The following is an 18,742-nucleotide window of genomic DNA, read 5'->3' on the forward strand; positions in this document are numbered from 1 at the left end:
CTTATGCAAATATGACCTTACACAGATTGTTCTATGAAGCCCATAATAACATTTTAGAGATGGAAATTTTATTTGGACAGAAGCACATAGTTCTGTGGTGTGGGGATGATTGTTGCTAAGCCAGGGTTCTGGGCAAGCAGCTGCCACCACAGGGAAGGGCTTTAGCCTTTGCTTTCATGTTGTTCTCCATTTCTACAGGTTTCATTTGTGTCGTTAACCCTTTCACTGCATTCTAGCTGTGACTGAATGAAAACCAGGCAATAGCAAGGAGTTGCATTAGATGGAAAAAAAAGTTTAAAGTGCCAAGGCCTTTATTCCATTATGTGTGGATTTTATTTGGCTACCTCAATGTTGAGACACCTGAGAGAACACATCAAGTTTCTTCACATGGTGAATGTTTTAGAGTCTATGTTCTGAGACAAGCAGGTGGGATTATAAGTTTTGTTTCTTCTTAGCTATGTGACCTTTGACAAAATATTTGGTGTTCCCCAGGCTCAGTTACTTGACTGTAAAATGAGAGTGAAGAATGTCCTAAAGATTACATGGAATAATACAGGGGAAGTACTTCCTGTGACTTTCACAGCTCTGTCATTCACAATTCAGTTTCATTCTTCATATAGTTCATAGTAATGTTTTCTTTCCATAAATATTGTATTTCATAAATATTCAGGGTAGTTTTCTGCTTCCAGACTTCTCTGGGTCATCATTCTAAAGAACTTACAAAGATAGGACCTACCTGGACACTAATAATAATGAGGCTGATGGATGAAATGACAAACATAATTCACATTTGTCTCATCCTCTGTGATGATTAAGCCTTGAACAATGTTTGAAGCTGGAAAGTTTCTCATATTGTTTTTACCCATTTAAAAGTAATTTGTGACTGATGGTTCTCAACTGGAGAGGATTTCATCCCTCAAGGGACATTTAACAGCATCTGTATATTCAAGTGATATTTTAAACACATGAGGTACAAAGGGGATATACAGCATTTTCCATGAAGCATTGTGAGTAGTTACCATGGCTCAATAGATTTAGAATGTGTGCCAAAGTTTAAAGTGTAGAAGTGAGAGGAGATGGTAAGTATAGTTATAAATGCATCAAAAGTTATCCCAAAATGTAAGGAGTAATTTTAAGGAGAACAGGGTATTGCACACAGAACTTTTTATTGTGAATAAAACTGGGTTGCTTAAGAGGATAGTATTAAAGAGAAGGTTAAAGGCATCAACCAGCACTAATGACTGAAGTCAGTCACGCATCTCCTTTAACCTGATAGCTGAAACCATTGCTGACAGTGGTTCATCATTAGAATACCCACATGTGCCTGAAGGCCTTAGCGTGGCTGCCTGTGTGTTATGTGTTTGAATCAATCTTAGGCTGCAGGAAGCAGGCAGGTGTGAAAAAACACTTGTGGGTATGGGTCACTGAAGAAACTCAGGGCAGTGCTGGAAGACTTGGCTTTCATCTTCTGAGAGCACTGGTAGCGAAAACCCAGGAGGCCTAATGGCTCAGTGTTGCCCAAGGATCTCTTCTATTGTGAGTTTATATTTTATTCTCCTGGCTTTTAGATGCTTATGGGTCCTCCCAAATCTACAGCTTTCCGTTCCTATCTGGTTCAAATTTACTTGAAGTGCACCTGGATCCTTTGCAGAGAGGCTTAAACTCACTAAACTGGAAACTGTTTATTTTCCAAAGAATCCATTTTTGTTTAGAAGTTATGCCAGTAACATCTCTGAAGTTCTGATGACATATTGCCTAGGCTCTTCTCCAGGCTCAGAATTCCACAAGCTACAGGTTGCTTTTTCAAAAGTGACTGCTTTTCATTGTAAACACTGTATGATATATTCTCTTCACTAAGTAGTAAGCTTAAAATTTAATATTGTCAATATTGCCCTGATGTTGTACAGCAATCCTGTAATTGATTTGTCTTTAATTAATTTGTATGTATACATGTGTGCTGGTATATGTCATGTGCATATGTGCAGTTGAGCATGGCATATATGAGCAAATATATGTGGAGGCCAGAAGACCTTGGGTGTCATCAGGAGTGCTGTCTACCTTCTTTGAGACAGAGTTTTTCATTAGCTTGGTATTTACCAACTAGGCTAGCAAGATGGACAGTGAGCCTCGGGGTCCTCATGTCTCTACCTCCCTAGTGTCAGGCTTACTCACATCTGCCACTACACCTGTCATTTTTACATGTCCTTTGGGGGGTCAAACTCATGCTCTCATGCTTCTGAGGCAAGGGCTTTGTGGACTGAGATAGTTCCCCAGGCCCTGGCTTGTCTTTTTCCATTGTGAAGGTATCAGACTTATCCAGAAGCTTTTGAAATGCTTTCTGGCTGAGACAAACCTGCCCATCCCTACTTGAGTTCCTGGTAAGTACCATTTTTGTTTTCTAAGTTTGACTTAGATCTTCATGCAGGTGCAGTCCTGTGGCATTTGTCCTGTAGCCACAGTTAGCCTTTTGCCTCTGACATTGACTCAGATAACTTAGAATTCTTTTTTTTTCTTTTTTGTATTAAGAAATTTTCTATTCATTTTACATACAACCACAGATCCCCCTGTCCTACCTCATCCCACCCCCTGTCCTCCCACATCCCGCCCCCAGCCTTCCTCCCAACCTACCCTCCCATTCCTACCTTCTCCAAGGCAAGGCCTCCCATGGGGAGTCAGCAAAACCTGGTACATTCAGTTGAGGCAGGTCCAAGCCCCTACCCCTGTATCAAGGCTGTGCAAGGTGTCCCACCATAGGCACTGGGCTCCAAAAAGCCTGCTCATGCACCAGGGACAGATCCCGATCTCACTGCCTGGGGACCCCCAACCAGTTCAAACTAAACAACTGTCTTGCCTATGCAGAGGGCCTAGTCTAATTTCATGGGGGTTCCACAGCTATTGGTCCACAGTTCATGAGTTCCCACTAGTTTGGCCTGGTTATCTCTTCATTTCCCTAACATGATCTCCATGTCCCTTGTTCATAGAATCTCTCCTTTTCTCATCAACTAGACCTCCGGAGCTTGGCCTGGCATCGGCCATGGATCTCTGCATCTGCTTCCATCAGTTACTGGATGAAGGCTCTATGATGACAGTTAGGGTATTCACCAATCTGATTACTGAAGTAGATCAGTTCAGGCACCCTCTCCACTATTGCTAGTAGTCTATAAGTTGGAATTTCAATGTCTCAGCACATCACAGTGCCTGGAACAGAGGAGATCAATCACACTGCTGTTACAAGGATTGTGGTAAAATATTTATTTCTACCACTAATATCAATTTTTGACTAAATACTCAAGAGTAAATGTAACAACACTAAAAGCTAGCTGTGACAGTGGTAAGAAGGGGGTTCATTTTTTGGTGCATATCAGGCACATTCATTGGTTTCTTATCATTGTAAATACCATAGACTCATTTTATAGATGAGTAACTGTTTTAAAGCCCAGGCAACATGGTTATAGCTGAGGCATGGAATGGAGATCACAGGATCATTTGATGACCATCCATCCCTTTGCTGGCCTCGCTGGCCCCTTTACTTGGGTGTCGGACAACCCACAGAATCACTGCTTGGGCAAGCTTCTTTTCCCTTTGAACTGGGACATTTAGTTTTGTGGTCTTGTTCATTCTGGGGCATATAGGTGTTTTAGTTGCTTCTGTATGTTAAAACTGAGATGGGTGTATTTTGAAAAGAACTTAATTTACCTAGACACATTCTTGATTTTTAAGAATGTTTCCTTACTCAAGTTCAACTGTCCCATCTGATTTACTGCTGAACTTAGATGAGTCAACTCTTGAGTGAGAAGTTTTGCTTGTTGTTACTTAAGAAATTTGGCTCCTTGTTCCTCGGGCTATGCCCTTAAGTGCTCTGTGAGACATAAACAGGCCAAATGCACCTTGTTGTCCAGGAATGCTATTTAGGAGAAGGTGATCAGACTATTCTAGAGTTGCTTCAACAGGAATCAATCACTCCTTTTCCTTATCCTCCCCTTTCTCTCTCCCTCCTTACCCTTTTCATCCCCCCTCTCTCCTTATGTTGTATCTTGGAGACTACCAATAACATTATTATGAATAATCATTTCTTCTGAAAAAGCTCATGGTCAGAATGCCTCTTAGGAACACTCCTTTAAGAAACACCACTATGAGTCGTAATGGGGTAGTAATGAACTTCTGAAGTGTCCAAATTCACATATCATCCATAAGTACATAAATTTAAATAATTTGATTCAGAAATTGTTTTCCATTTTCTTTTTTAATATATGTTTTTCATTAATTGAAAATAAATTTTTTTTGGGCCAGGCGGTGGTGGTACACGCCTTTAATCCCAGCACTCGGGAGGAAGAGCCAGGTCTATTGCTGTGAGTTCGAGGCCAACCTGGGCTACAGAGTGAGTTCCAGGAAAGGAGCAAAGCTACACAGAGAAACCCTGTCTCAAAAAAACCAAAAACCAAAAAAAAAAAAAAAAGATTTTTCTCTCATATATCTCAATAGCACGAGTTCATTCAAAATTTCAGTTACAACCATCTTATTTGCTGTCATTAATTTAATGCAGACTTTTCAGTGTTCTATAAAAACTGCCTTTAACTGTGGGCCTGTGGAGAAAATCCACAGACAGCTGTTCTGGGTTAGCTCAGAAACATTTAGGTAGGGACACTTGGCTCTAACATAGGCACAACTTTTAATTACATGAAACTTATGACAGGCTAGCATCTCAACGTTTATCTGAGTAGTCTGTTACCTTGAGCACTATTATTGCTTGAAGATTGTCACTGACCTTGAAGGAAGAGAGTTAATCCAGAATAGCAATTCAGCAATTGACCATGTCACTAAATAACAGAAGAGGAGAGAGAGAGAGAGAGAGAGAGAGAGAGAGAGAGAGAGAGAGAGAGAGAGAGAGAGAGAGAGAGAGAGAGATATTATGGCCCTGTAATGGGGCCCAGTCCCAAAACTTAGTAGACCCTGAGACCTTAGCAAAACTGACTCCATGATGGGAGTATTATTCAGACCATAAGACTCAGCATGTAAACAACACCACCTGCCAAAATGAAAACAAAGACTTAATCTATCAAAGTCCATAGTTCTGGGAAGGTACTAACCTTGCTTTTTAGCTTCTATAGTTCTGCTTCTGGCTAACTGTTCTTGTTAACTGAAGTATGCCAATCCAGAACATGGTTTTTGTGCTTAAAAGCTCACCTTGAGAAAGGCTCACTACTATATTGGCATCCAGAATACCCTATGTAGTTGTTGGCTGGCTAATTAAGACTTTTTATTGGCTTAAACCCATGTCTGAGCATTCTTTCCTGTGAAGACCCAACAGTCTAAGAATATAAAGATGTGGATTTTTCCTGAATAAGGCTTCTTTTCCTTTCCAAGTTAGGGTGGATGTGCACTCAGCCATGTACACTTTTCTTTTCAGGTCCTTTGGATCATATTTAGCTACTTGTTCTCTGCCCATGTCTTTAACTGTGTGAACTGAACTGGCTTGTATAATTATAAAGCCTGCCATTCTTGACAGACAGCATAGGAGTGTTGGTGGAATAGATTTAGACACACTGTCATTGGGATCAGGTTCTTAGAAGCATGAGCTATGTATTGCAGGGTGGAAACTCAATTAGACATTAAAAACTTTATTTTCTTTTTAGTCTTAAATTCTTTTAAAATAAAAAATATTCCTACTTTCTCTAGAATGAGAAAATTATTATTAAACACAGACAATTGTTTTATATTACTTGGTGAAAACACAAAATTATTTAAATTCAGCTTCATGTAAATACAATACAAGCTACCTTTTTGAAATTGTGAATTACAGAGTGAGTCTTTGGAACACATAGTACCTATCAGGTACTGAAATGGGTGGGTGGACAGGGAAAATGTGGACTCATAGACCACCTGCACACCACAGATATGATCTCCCCTGACAACCTTGACAGGCTATTTCATCTTTGTTACTCTGTTGTCTAAAATGTGTCTATGAGGACACAACTCCTTTCCTCTTTACCTCTGACAGGGAATCTGTGAAGAGTGACTCCTAAGCATTCCTGCAACCACAGTTACAGAATGTGAAGTGGTATATGAATATGTAAGAGCAGCCATTATCAGCTGATCCTCATGTCTTTGGAAAAAAAAATCACTCATTGTGGAGCGAATGAGGGGCTATTTGAAATGGCTTGAGGTAAGTGGCATTTCATACATTGCCAATCAAATTAACCTTGAACCTTTCTCTGCTACTTAGAATTCTTGTTTTCTTTTTCTCTGTCATTGAAAATTAAGATGATGGAGATGAAACCATTTTCTATTCTCGAGGTTGCACTTCAGAGTCCTCTCCTTCCCCAAGGAGAGGTGAGGAACATTTGTGTGCATCAATCAAACTGATTGAGACTAGGGTAATGGAGACTGTCGCCAAATCCAGAAGACACTGGCATGTCTGGCATGTCAGCTTCAACATGGAGATCACTCCTCTTTCTCTCTTTTCTCCAGCGCTTAATTCTCAGACCAGCATTGCTGGGCATGAACTTGGGGAATTTTATGAGTGTGGCCCCATGGGGATTCTATCATCTCCTTATTCTCACTTAGGCAATTACATCCTTGATAGCAATTAGGTTTCCTTGGATCCTAGTCTTTCTCTGTATCTGACCTAAAAACAGAGGTTGTGGAGATGTGCTTGGCAAGCTTCCAGATTTATGCACTTTGTAAATAAATTTTTTATTTATCATGGTCTCTTATTTCTTGTTCTTCCTCTCTGTTCTTGATCCAGCTGGGATCTCCCACTCCCCTAAGCTCTCTTTCCCTCGACCCTTGCCCTTCATTACCCCCACTCACGTCCAGGTGGTTCATGTAGATCTCATCCATTTCTCTGTCATTGGGCGATCCCTGTGTCTTTCTTAGGGTCCTGTTTTCTAGGTAGCCTCCCTGGAGTTGTGAGTAGCAGTCTAGTCATCTTTGTTTACATCTAGTATCCTCCTATGAGTGAGTACATACCATGTTTGTCTTTCTGAGTCTGGGTTACCTCACTCAGGATGATTTTTTCTAGATCCATCCATTTGCCTGCAAACCTCATGATGTCATTGTTTTTCTCTGCTGAGTAGTATTCCATTGTGTACATGTACCACATTTTATTTATCTATTCTTCAGTTGAAGGGCATCTAGGTTGTTTCTAGGTTCTGGCTATTATAAACAATGCTGATATGAACATAGCTGAGCAAGTGCCCTTGTGGTATGATTGAGCATTCCTTGGGTATATGCCCAAGAGTGGTATAGCTAGGTCTTGGGGGAGATTGATTCCCAATTTTCTGAGATAGCACCACATTAATTTCCAAAGTGGTTGTACAAGCTTGCATTCCCACCAGCAGTGGAGGAGAGTTCCCCTAGCTTCATATCCTCTCCAGCATAAGCTGTCTTCAGTGTTTTTGATCTTAGCCATTCTGACAGGTGTAAGGTGGCATCTCAGAGTTGTTTTGATTTGCATTTCCCTGATGATTAGGGATGTTGAGCAATTCCTTAAATGTCTTTCAGCCATTTGAGCTTCCTCTGTTGAGAATTCTCAGAACAAGAAATAAGAGACCATGATAAATGAAGACCAAATGAGAATAGAAAGAAGCAAAGTGCTAGAGAGGTCCACAGAAAACCACAAAGATACCTCCACAATAGACTACTGGCAATGGGTGAGAGAAAGCCCGAACTGACCTACTCTGGTGATAGGATGGCCAAAAACCCTAATTGTCATGCTAGAAATCTCATCCAATGACTGAGGAAACTGGATGCAGAGATCCACAGCCAGGCCCCAGGTGGAGCTCCAGGAGTCCAATTGGCGAGAAAGAGGAGGGTTTGTATGAGTGAGAATTGTTGAGACCAAGATTGGATAAAGCACAGGGACAAATAGCCAAACAAATGGAAACACATGAACTATGAACCAATAGCTGAGGAGCCCCCAACTGGATCAGGCTCTCTGGATAAGTGAGACAGTTGATTAGCTTGATCTGTTTTGGAGGCATGCAGGCAATGGGACTGGGACCTGTCCTCAGTGCATGAGCTGGCTGTTTGGAACCTGGGTCTTACACAGGGACACTTGGCTCAGCCTGGGAGGAGGGGACTGGACCTGCCTGAACTGAATCTACCAGGTTGAACTCAATCCCCAGGAGAGTCTTTGCCCTGGAGGGGATGCGAATGGGGAGTGGGCTGGGGGGAAGGCGGGAGGGGGGAGGACAAGGGAATCCGTGGCTGATATGTAAAATTAAATTAAATTATAAAATAAAAAAATAGAAAAAAAATTTCAATGAAGATTAAGGTGCACCTACACGCATACACATGTCATGGACATTTCATACTGATTTCCTTCTGACCCAGAACTCTGTGCAATTCTCACCTGGTTTGCCTGCACCCCTCCTTAACATCTGTCATCAAGAAACCCTTAGACATAGTTTATTGCCAGTCACCGCCAACACTTATGCCATCCCTGCACCAATAGGAGGGAGATTTCCCTTCCTTTAACCTTGGTAGCATAGAACTTCATAGTTATTTTGTGGTACTCCATTTTGCACTATAGATATACAGTTCCTGTATTCTCTATTAGTCCAAAATCTAAGATTTGTGCTTAATTGCTCATGTGTTTCCCAGTTGTAGCAGAAAAGTTTAAGAAAGATTACAAATCTTTACAGAAAAATATAAGACATACAGTAGAAATGTAAACAAAGACTAGAAATTTTATTTGCATCTGGACAGTGTTTAGAATAATTCCCTGAAACAAAGGGGTGGGATATTATGAAGATGGCCTCCAAACTTTTAAAGTCAGAGATTGGGAGCCAATAGCCAGCAGCCAGAATCATGTCAAACACATCAGGTCTTAGGTGATGTAGATGGTCACTACTTACATACATTCACTTTAACTTAAAGATGCATTTGAGCAAATTAATACAGTGAACACTGAATAGTAGTGTCTCTGCCAACTTGAGGTTGAATTAAATGGGATTGGGATGAGAGGGTGAACAAGGAAGTCTTGGTTTTGGAAGAAGTGATTCCTTAGTAAATGGGGACCAATTCTTATTTGAGAGAGGGTTTCGACAAATATTTAGAGATTAGATAGATAGATGGAGAGAGGGAGAGAGAACACTGGCTATATTAGAAGGGTCAAATTGAACACTGCTAACTAAGGCCTGTCATGATTGCAGGAATTCAATGAGATGATTCTCTTTATGTCATTGTCCTTCCTCTTTAAATAGCAATACATCAAAATTTTTGATGGGTATGTCAATTTTTGATGGGTATGTCAAATGGAAATCAATTGATGGGTAATCAATTTGCTGTCCAAACTATATTATTTCATGGTTTAAAAATACAAAGCAGGGCTATTCATGTACATGCTATATGTGATGTCTTAGACACTTCATCTCTGTGGGCAGCAGTCAAAGACCACTGTGATGGCTGATTTTATCTTATACTGAAAATATCTTAGGTTTAATTTCTGTTGCTTTCTGAAAAGTTGGCTTTTTATAAATGTAGTCAGTGGCCCATGCTGGTTACTTCACATACTATGTGAGCAAAGATCCACAGTGGTAGATTGGTTCTTTTGTATTTTCCAGACACACAGACATGTTGACTTACCTCACTGAGTTCCTCTGTTTTGCAGCCCTCTTCTCCATCTAGACTTCTCTCTGAATATTCTTGGTGTTGTCTTCCTGTTTTCTTGATTCTCTATATTTCCATTTCACAGAAGTTGCACATGAAGGCGTATTGATTTAACCATGCCTGTGATGGAGAAGAGCTTCTCCTACTACTTACAATTCAGTAAAGTTGACTAAAGTAATCAGATTCTGGCTGGGTGTGAAACAATGTAGCCTAATTACTCATATGGACAATTAATAGCAACAGTGGGTTCAATAGTGTTCATTGACTGTTTCAAATGGTGTATGCTGCTATAGGCATGGAAATTTGAATGGCAGGTTGTCTATTAAAAAAAGCACTATTTTCATACAGATGCATCCACACTGACTAAGAGAAATACAGAATCATTTATCTAGAAAATCCTGGTGGGAAACTTACTACTAAAGATTAAACTATGCTATCTTGAGTCACTTCCATTGATAGCTAATTATTGATTAAATTTCCTTAAATATTGCTTAAATCTTTATTTCACTTATTTACTGAAGAAATATTGCAGAAACACTATGTAACCCAATGCTTAGCTATGTGAATAATCCCACTCAAAGGGTTTCCAGTCTCTTAAGTATAATCCCCATTTTTAGAGCTGACATTGGAAACAATAGCATTTCCAGAATCCAAGGTTGTTCTTGGGTATCTAAGAATATGGCATGTTTTTAACCTTGCTATAATGGAATGGAAAAGTATGTTTCCATAACATCTGAAAGCAAGCTGTGAAGAACTGGCACTCAGAGATTCACTTTTGTTTTTGTTACTTAGCAAACCGGAGCTCAGTGACTTGTCTTACACATAAAGAAAACACAACAGACCACACATAGATAAAAGCTTTACAGTACAATAATCTGTAATTGGATAGTTATTTATAATAATTATCATGTGTGAAATGTCTCCTGGATTTACTCTGGTTGCCTTAGAGCAATCTCAAATTTGCTTTCACATGCTGCAATAGGTGTGGTTTGTCCACTTGAGCTCATACTGCCCAAATACATTCTTTGCTGACTACTGAGAACTGGTTGATAACAAGCATATTACAGAAGAAGCAGGGAGAGTGGCTTTGACAGTGTTCCCTCTTACTAGTGGAAAGACAGGGTTGGCAGAAAGAATCTGTCCCTCTGTGTAATTATGTCTGGGGAGCTCCAACAAGGCATAATGACTTTCTGTGCTTTCATTTTTAATAGCCAAATGCTCTGAACATTGCATGCTCAATTTATAATCAGTTTTTATATTTTCCATTACTCAGAGGAAATGGAAAGCCTGGAGTTTAAATACAAATAATCAAGAATAGTTACTCACTTTTCTGTGTTGCTTTAGATTCTTGGTTAATATTGTACAAACTGAGGGACACCACAGTAAGAGAAGGATGATGTCATCTCACCAACAGTTTGGAAGAGAAAAGTTTCTGCCTTCAACTGAAGACAAATCTGCAAGGATTTTACTATTTTGTTAAAAACACCCATTTTCTGATTTGTATTCTCCATATTTTAATTCTGTATTAGTTTTGGACAAGAATCAACACCAACATGTTAATATTTCTTTTTTATCTAATATGGCACATTTGGATGTTTTCTCCCCCCAACTCATGCGATGGTTTTTCTTCTATAAAGTATAGGAAGACATTAAGGTAGTTGTCATGTTCTCTCTTTCTTTGGGTTCATAGAATTCCTTAGTACTACAGTAATAAAACAATCAAAGAAGAGAATTGAGAATCTGATCACTCATTATCAATGACATCTCAATTCTTATACACTTATTAGATCCTTCTCCCTATTTTTAGTGCTGTGGACCAAACTGTGGGCCTTGTACATGCTAGGCTAAATGCTCTAGCATCGTGCTACATCTCCTGCTCTCAGCATCCTTTCTCTTTTTTCAAAGCTCAGTTTCCTTTATTGTTTTTTTCGCCCTAAATAACAGAAAGAGTAGAGGAGATGATTCAATCTTTTGCAAGACCCAAAGCTTCCTGTGGTAAGAAAATTGATCAAATAATTATTTGATTGAAAATCTGGACTGGCCAAACACCTGATTCAGTTTTCTGTCTGATCCCTCTCCAAAGGACTTTGACAGTTGTCAGAATGCAGAGTTTCACAGAATTCCTCTGCCAAGACAAATGGCGGCTTTTGTTGTTGGAAATTTGGTGCCGGGAAAAGCTGAATCAAGCAGAACCTTCCACACTTTGCAGGTGACTGATCTCATGTTCCAGTTCTGTGCGACCTTACATGCTGCCGAGAATGTGTGTCTTCAGGAAGTACAAACTGATGCCAAGTACTTATCAATAAAGAAGTTTGGGGTCCTCAGCCTCCTTTTATGCACTCAAGTCCTGTAATTAAGTAATAATAATAAACTTTGGGGACCACACCATCATAGAGCTTAATTTCTCCCTGTAATTGGGGAGAAAATTATACAAGCCATGTAGATCCATGGCATGGAGATATAGAATCCTAAGAGAAGTAGATCCTATCTTTTATCAATAGACACATGATTTCTACTCAAGTCAGCCAGGAGGTTATTGTGTAAGATGCAGTTAACTTGAGTCTTGCTGTTGTTTAGTAAAGGTATGTACATGTGCATGTGGAGGCCAGAGGTAGATGTTTAGCCTCTTTTCCTTGATCTCTACCTTTATTTGTTGAGACAGGATCATTCACTAAATGAGCCCATGTGCATGGAGATTTGCCTAGGCTGGCCCACCAATGAGCTTCAAGGATCTGCCTGTCTCTCTTCACCTTCCTTCCTGTTCTGGGGTTATATACACATGCTGTGCTTAGTTTTTTTACATGGGTTTGGAGGATGTTCAAACTTACTTCTCCATATTTGTACAGTAAGCATTTTACTCTACCCATGACTTGGATCTTGAATTCAGAGTTTATGTATTTGGAAATGGGTCAGCATATAGTAAAGACCAGCAGTTATTATTTTTTTTTAAATCTACTGTTGAATGACATATTACTCCCAGTATAAGATGTTCTAAAGAGACAAGGAGACATTTTGCATAGTTTCTGTAGGTCAGATGTCCAAGAGTAGATTAGGCTGGATTCTGCTAAAGGTCCCTCAGGAGGGTTTACTCAGGCTGCTGGCTATGACTGTAGTTTTCTGAAGGCCTTGAAGGGCCTTTTGGAACAACTTCCAAGTGTCACACTCCCATGGTTATTGGCAAGAAGCTTTTATGTTTTATTGGTTGTTGGCAGAAGATCTCTGTTGCTCCCTACATGGGCCCATCCACCAGCCTGCCTCAGTGTCCTCATGATGTGGCAGATGGCTTCTCTCAGAGCCAACCATGAGGCAAGTTGGAAAGGGAAGGAGATGATAAATTCAGATAAAGCAGCACCTTTTTTTGTCCTAGTTTTGTGGATGTTTTCAATTTGCCTTATTTAATGTTAGAATTGAGCCAACAAGTCCATTCTGTTTTCACTATGGGTTACATTCTAATCTCTCAAAGAGAAGGCTATTAAAAAATTTATCGATGAATTCTAACATCCTAACTGTGGGAATGGGGAAGATGTAGGAAAAATACTCAATCAGGTAATTGGGTAAAAGGGACCAGGTGATCCATACTGTCTGTACTCTGTGTAATCCAGTTTGGAGAACTTCAAACTAAGATAAGAATAGGATCAAGTAAGGACACAAATACTTAACTCTACAAGGTGAGAATCACACAGAATTTTTGATCAGAGTAGAGGCATAATTACAGTTAGGATCCAGGTCTAGGGAGGATATATGGAGGGTAGAAAGAGAAGACCCATTCTACCCACCAGAGGAATGGACCTGGGAGCAGTGGCAGAGGGTAGTTCCAATGCTGATGCTACTCTGCATCTTTTAGACCTTACTCTACATAGCATTAATAGCTATAGAGATGAGCACATCATTGTGTGTCTAATACAACTGCTAATGGGATGTGCCTTTGATTTAGACACTGTTGCTTACCAAGCTTTTGCAGGCTTGGTGAATTGAGCTATAAGCTTGAGGTACAACAACAGCTCTCGTCAATTTTCTTCACTAGCTGAGGGCAGTTGATGCCTGGGATGGGAAATGCACCTGCAACTGACAGGACACATTCTTTTTCTTTTGAAAACTTTTTATTGATTCCTTGTGGATTTAATGTCATGCATCCCAATCCCACTCATCTCCCCATCCCCTTACTTCTGCCCTCTGCCCTTGCAACCTTCCCCTCACAAAACAAAATTTAAAAGAAAAACCAAAATCCAGCCCCACAAAACCCTCAAAACAAAAACAAAACAACAACAAAAGCAAAAAACAAATTAAAAGAATCTTGGCATGAAAGCTGTAGTATGGCCCTGTGAGTCTCACAGCATGCCCTTTAGTCCTTACATCTTTACTTATATGTTAATTGCAATGAGTCATTGGTCTGGTTTGAGGCCTCTGATTTCTGCTACATCCTCTATAAGGGGCCCTCACTGGGACTCCTCTTGGATATCCTATTATTGCCTTGCTACTCTATCAGTTTGTACAATTAATACATGCTAAGAATGCAAAGAATGACAATATTTTTCCATGAGCAAAATACTCTTTAATTACTTTTTGTGTTCATGTACTTCTACTTGGAATACTTGTTTCTTAAAAATGTATGTTCCCATGACAGTGCAACCCAGGGCCTGGTCAGAGTCAAAATTCTAGCACAGACTTCCCAAATTAGCACACTTTTTAAAGGGAATCTGAAAAACTCCAGAGCACAAGATCATCTTCATTTCTCCTTTTGGGTTTGTGTGCTTCATGGTCTATAAGAGTTTGACATTAGGTCATTTTCCTAGTCTGAATTGTGCATTGGTTCATCATCCCAGTCCCTTTATTGCAAACTAACTTCATGCTTATACTGAGTTTGTATGTTCTTTTAATTGGAAGTAGGAGATGTGTCCAAGACATTGTTGGCATTTATTGAATTCCCAATGGAAGAACACCATTTACTAATCTTTATTATGTTGTCTCAACACATTCACATGTTCCCCACATGCATTTTATTCTTTTTCTTTGTACTTTCAAGTCCCAGTCAGGGCTGTATCCACAGCATTTGCTCTGCTCCCCTATCTTGGCTGTCTATGACTATATCGTAAGTACTTTATAAGTTTTAAGTGAACATTAATTGCCCAGAGTTCTTGTGCATGTAACTAAAATGGTACTAATGAGATACTTTTCAAATATCTGAATACATTGGTTGCTTCTCTGTTTTGTTAAAGTTTCTCAGGAGAAAATGTAAAGTAATTTATTAACTATTCAGTAGTCTTTCCCATACTATTTCAGACAATTCTTTGGGTGTGCTTCAAGGCTCAGCCAAGCAATCCCTCCCCCCATCTTTTAAATTAACACCACCAGTGAAGTATTCTGAAATCTTCAGAATATGTTCCAGCTCCTGGAATATGAGCCAATATAAACTGGTTAGGTGATTATGAACCTTGGCACATTTCCCTATATCATTTTATGGGGACATTGTAGAATTGTCCCTGAAGAACAGTGACATTTTTTTTTGAGACCAGGTCTTACTACATAGCCTGGGCTGTCATAAAATTTTCTGTGTAGACTAGGATGGTCTTGAATTCACAGAGATCCACCTGCATATGTCTCCCGAGTTCTGAAAGGCGTGCTCCATCATGCCTGTCTAAACATTTTTATTACATCTTTGTTTGTTTATTTTATGTATGGTCATGGGTGCACATGTACCATGGTTTGCACTGGGAAGTCAGTGGACAATTTGCTGAAGTCAGTTCTCTCCTTCTACCATAGTATTCCTTAGGATTATACCCAGGTTTCCTTAGATTGTCCTCAGACTTATATGGCAAGTTATTTTACTCACTGACCAATCTCTCTGGTCCCCAAACAGTAGCATTCTGAGGGCATCAGACAACATTCAAGCCAACACCTGTTTTACAAATGAGAGGAGCTGTACTCCAGGGACCAAGCTCTAGCACAGCTTCTGTGTCTTAAGCTTAGTGCTCTAGTTAGTAAAAGCATATAAAGAGCCCCCAGTCTCTCAAAACACTCACTTAAAGGCTTCTACTTATCTAACTCCAGCAATGCTATACTAAGAGAAACAAGTTGAGAACTCTGTAATTGGTAGTTTGCTCTTCTTCCCTTCATAATCAACATTTTCATACAAGTTGCAGAATGGCAGAAGTTTGCCTATACTTCATGACACATTTCTTTATATTTATACTTCAAGTAGCAAATGTCAGTGACTATTAATATTATCCACAACCAATCATCTACATGACAATAGAATGAGCTAACAAACCACACATGTGTAAACATATAGAGTATGCTTAAAAAATGTAAGTGTTTTGGATAATGTTGTTGCCAAAATGATTCTGGCTTTTGAAAATGTTTAGTTCTTGAAGAAAATGACATCTTTTTAGAGAATTTAGAGATTTTTCAGGAGGAAGTATTTGAATGAGGCAAAGATGGCAGACAAGTGATTCTCCATAGATTGGACCACAACAGAGCAGTCATCATTTGTAAGTAACACAATGATATATTATTGCAAGGATTATATGGTGATCACATCCTGAGAAGACAGCAAGCAGCACACACATAGAGGACTGGAGATGACTAATGGTTGAGGATGGGAATTTTTGAAAAGTAAATAAGTAAGTTTGAGCATTATTGTTTGAGAGGGCACAGTCTGGTGTAGGGGAAGAAATTCTTGCAGGATGGAGGGATAGAGTCTGACAGCATGTGTGGTAGGCACAGATTGGTCCAGGGATATGGACTAGTCATGGCACAGATTCAGAAGTTAGAAACATGGAATCTACTGTTGTCATGGTTCCAGTGCTTTGACAGGGGATGCAAGCCCTTATTAGTCATGAATTCACTTCTACAGTGTCTAAAAGAGTTCCTTAATAAAACTTCATAGGATAAACAGACTAAGAATTTTTGATAGAAATCAGGGAAGAAAAATCTGGTCATCTTACAGAAGAATAAGAAAAACACTTCTACCAAGAACAAATCCTTAGGCAAAGAAAGTCATCTGGAAAGTTTCCAGCATAATGGTTGAGTCACCTTTCTCTAGAGTGCATGGTGCAAGAGGCAGTGGCCATGGAGCCTGGACAGAGAGTACTAGTGTATGAGAACATCAATAGCTATGCTTTACGCTATGTCTTTCTGGAGACCTCTGATAAATGTTGACAACTTAGTGCTTTGGCACAGCGTTGAAGTCAAAGACCTTGAGCTTTTTGAAGGATTCATTTCCTGTGATGCTATAACCTCTAGCACAGTGTTCACATTCCAATAAATGCTTAATATTTAACATGCTGCTTGTTTTGTTAATCACTTTTCAATATCAGAACTCTGTGCTTTATCAGATAAACTTCTTAAGTACATGACAGGTGATCTTTCCTAGACCAATCACAAGGCATCTACCATGGATGACGCTGTCTTCAGTGCTGACTTAGTATGTTTTACAAAATTCAGACATTCTGTCACTCATACAGAAATGAAGTTGGGAAAAGATTGTAATATGTAAAACAAAACACCCAATTTACTATCTCACCCTGGAATTTTAAGATTCAGTCTTCAAGATACTAGATATAGGTTGTTTCTGTGGTTGGTTGTATAATACTGATAGTTTTAGCTCCTTAGAAAATCATGAAATACTTTCTTTTTATGTTTCAGTTTTGTTTTAATGACACTGTTACAGTGACTTAGCTATAATACTCCTGGGCATACACCCAAAGGGATCTACATCTTATGACAAAGAAACTTGCACATCTGTGTTAATTGCTGCTCTTTTTTCACAACATGGAAATGGAACCAGTCTACACATCAGTCCACAGATGACTGAATAACAAAATTGTGGTACATATACAAAATGGAGTTTTATTCAGCTGTAATGAAAAATAAAATCATAAACATTTCAGGAAAATGAATGGAGCTGGAGAACATGCTATTTGAGAAAGGTGTCCCAGGCTCATAAAGATAAACACCACGTTCTCTAACATATGTGTAGCCTAGTTTTTAATCACTAAATATTTGTATCTGGGTAGAAGTAAATATGGGTAGGAGCAATGTAGAGAAGGGTTTGTGAGAAATGGGAGAAAAGACATGTTAAAGGAAGGGGTAGGAAAGACAGTTGAATATATAAGTTATTAACATGGCGGGGGGCACACTGGAACTAAAAAGGTACAGTGAGGAAAGAGGTGGCGGGAAGATGGTTGAAGTACTATGAGTTGAGGAGTAAACCAAAATGTAGCATGCATGTAAATTCCACAAGGAAACCTTTAATTATAAACTAACTAAAACACTGTTTTAGATGATGCACAGAAGAGATATCACCATTATATCCTTGAATGTTACATCTATGTCTACATCTGTTCATCTGTTCTGAGGTGAAAACAAAGGTCAGGTATAGAGTAAAACTTCTGTTGTTCACATTATCAAATACACAAACAGAGCTAGAATACTTTGTCATGTCCATTTTGATGCCACTGCTCAAATATAGAAACCCTGAAATTCCAGCATCCCATTCTGCTGCTTTTTCTCAGGATGGAAATCACTAGATTAGAGCTTGTTACCTTCCTTATGACATGGAAGGATCTGAACTTGCCTCCAATTTGTGCTGTTTTGTACAGTAGAGATTTCAGTGAACTTGGAACTCAGAGTTTTGTTCAAGGTAATTTAGTCACTGTATATCATGACCTACCCTGGCTTCAATGTAGTTAGTCTACAGCATCCTGCACATTGATTCTTGAGATGAGGCTTGGCTACATGAGGAAAGAGGGCGGTTGCTTAGCCACCACAGTATGTCCTACTCAGATAACTTGGGATCAGTTTATCATGTAGGTACTATTGCTCATCCCTGTGATATATTTGTATAACAAATGCGCTCAGACCAATGCTGTCTTGATGCTGCTGGAATGGCTGAATTGAGGCTGGTGAGGGAGGCCTCTGCTCTGAGTGTCTATGCATTTCAAATTAAATTGATGAAAGATTTAGGATCTTTGGCCAATTTCCATTTATGTCAGGCATGAAATATACCTGATACATGCTGATAGTCATGATAGTTGACACCTTCTGACATTACTGTGCTTATATCCTGATAAAGTTGGTAGGGACCACCATATTTCTTTTATTACTTCAAGTTTTCAAAGGCCAAGCTTGG

Source organism: Peromyscus eremicus, chromosome 17, assembly GCF_949786415.1.
Source record: "Peromyscus eremicus chromosome 17, PerEre_H2_v1, whole genome shotgun sequence".
NCBI classification, from domain to species: Eukaryota; Metazoa; Chordata; class Mammalia; order Rodentia; family Cricetidae; genus Peromyscus; species Peromyscus eremicus.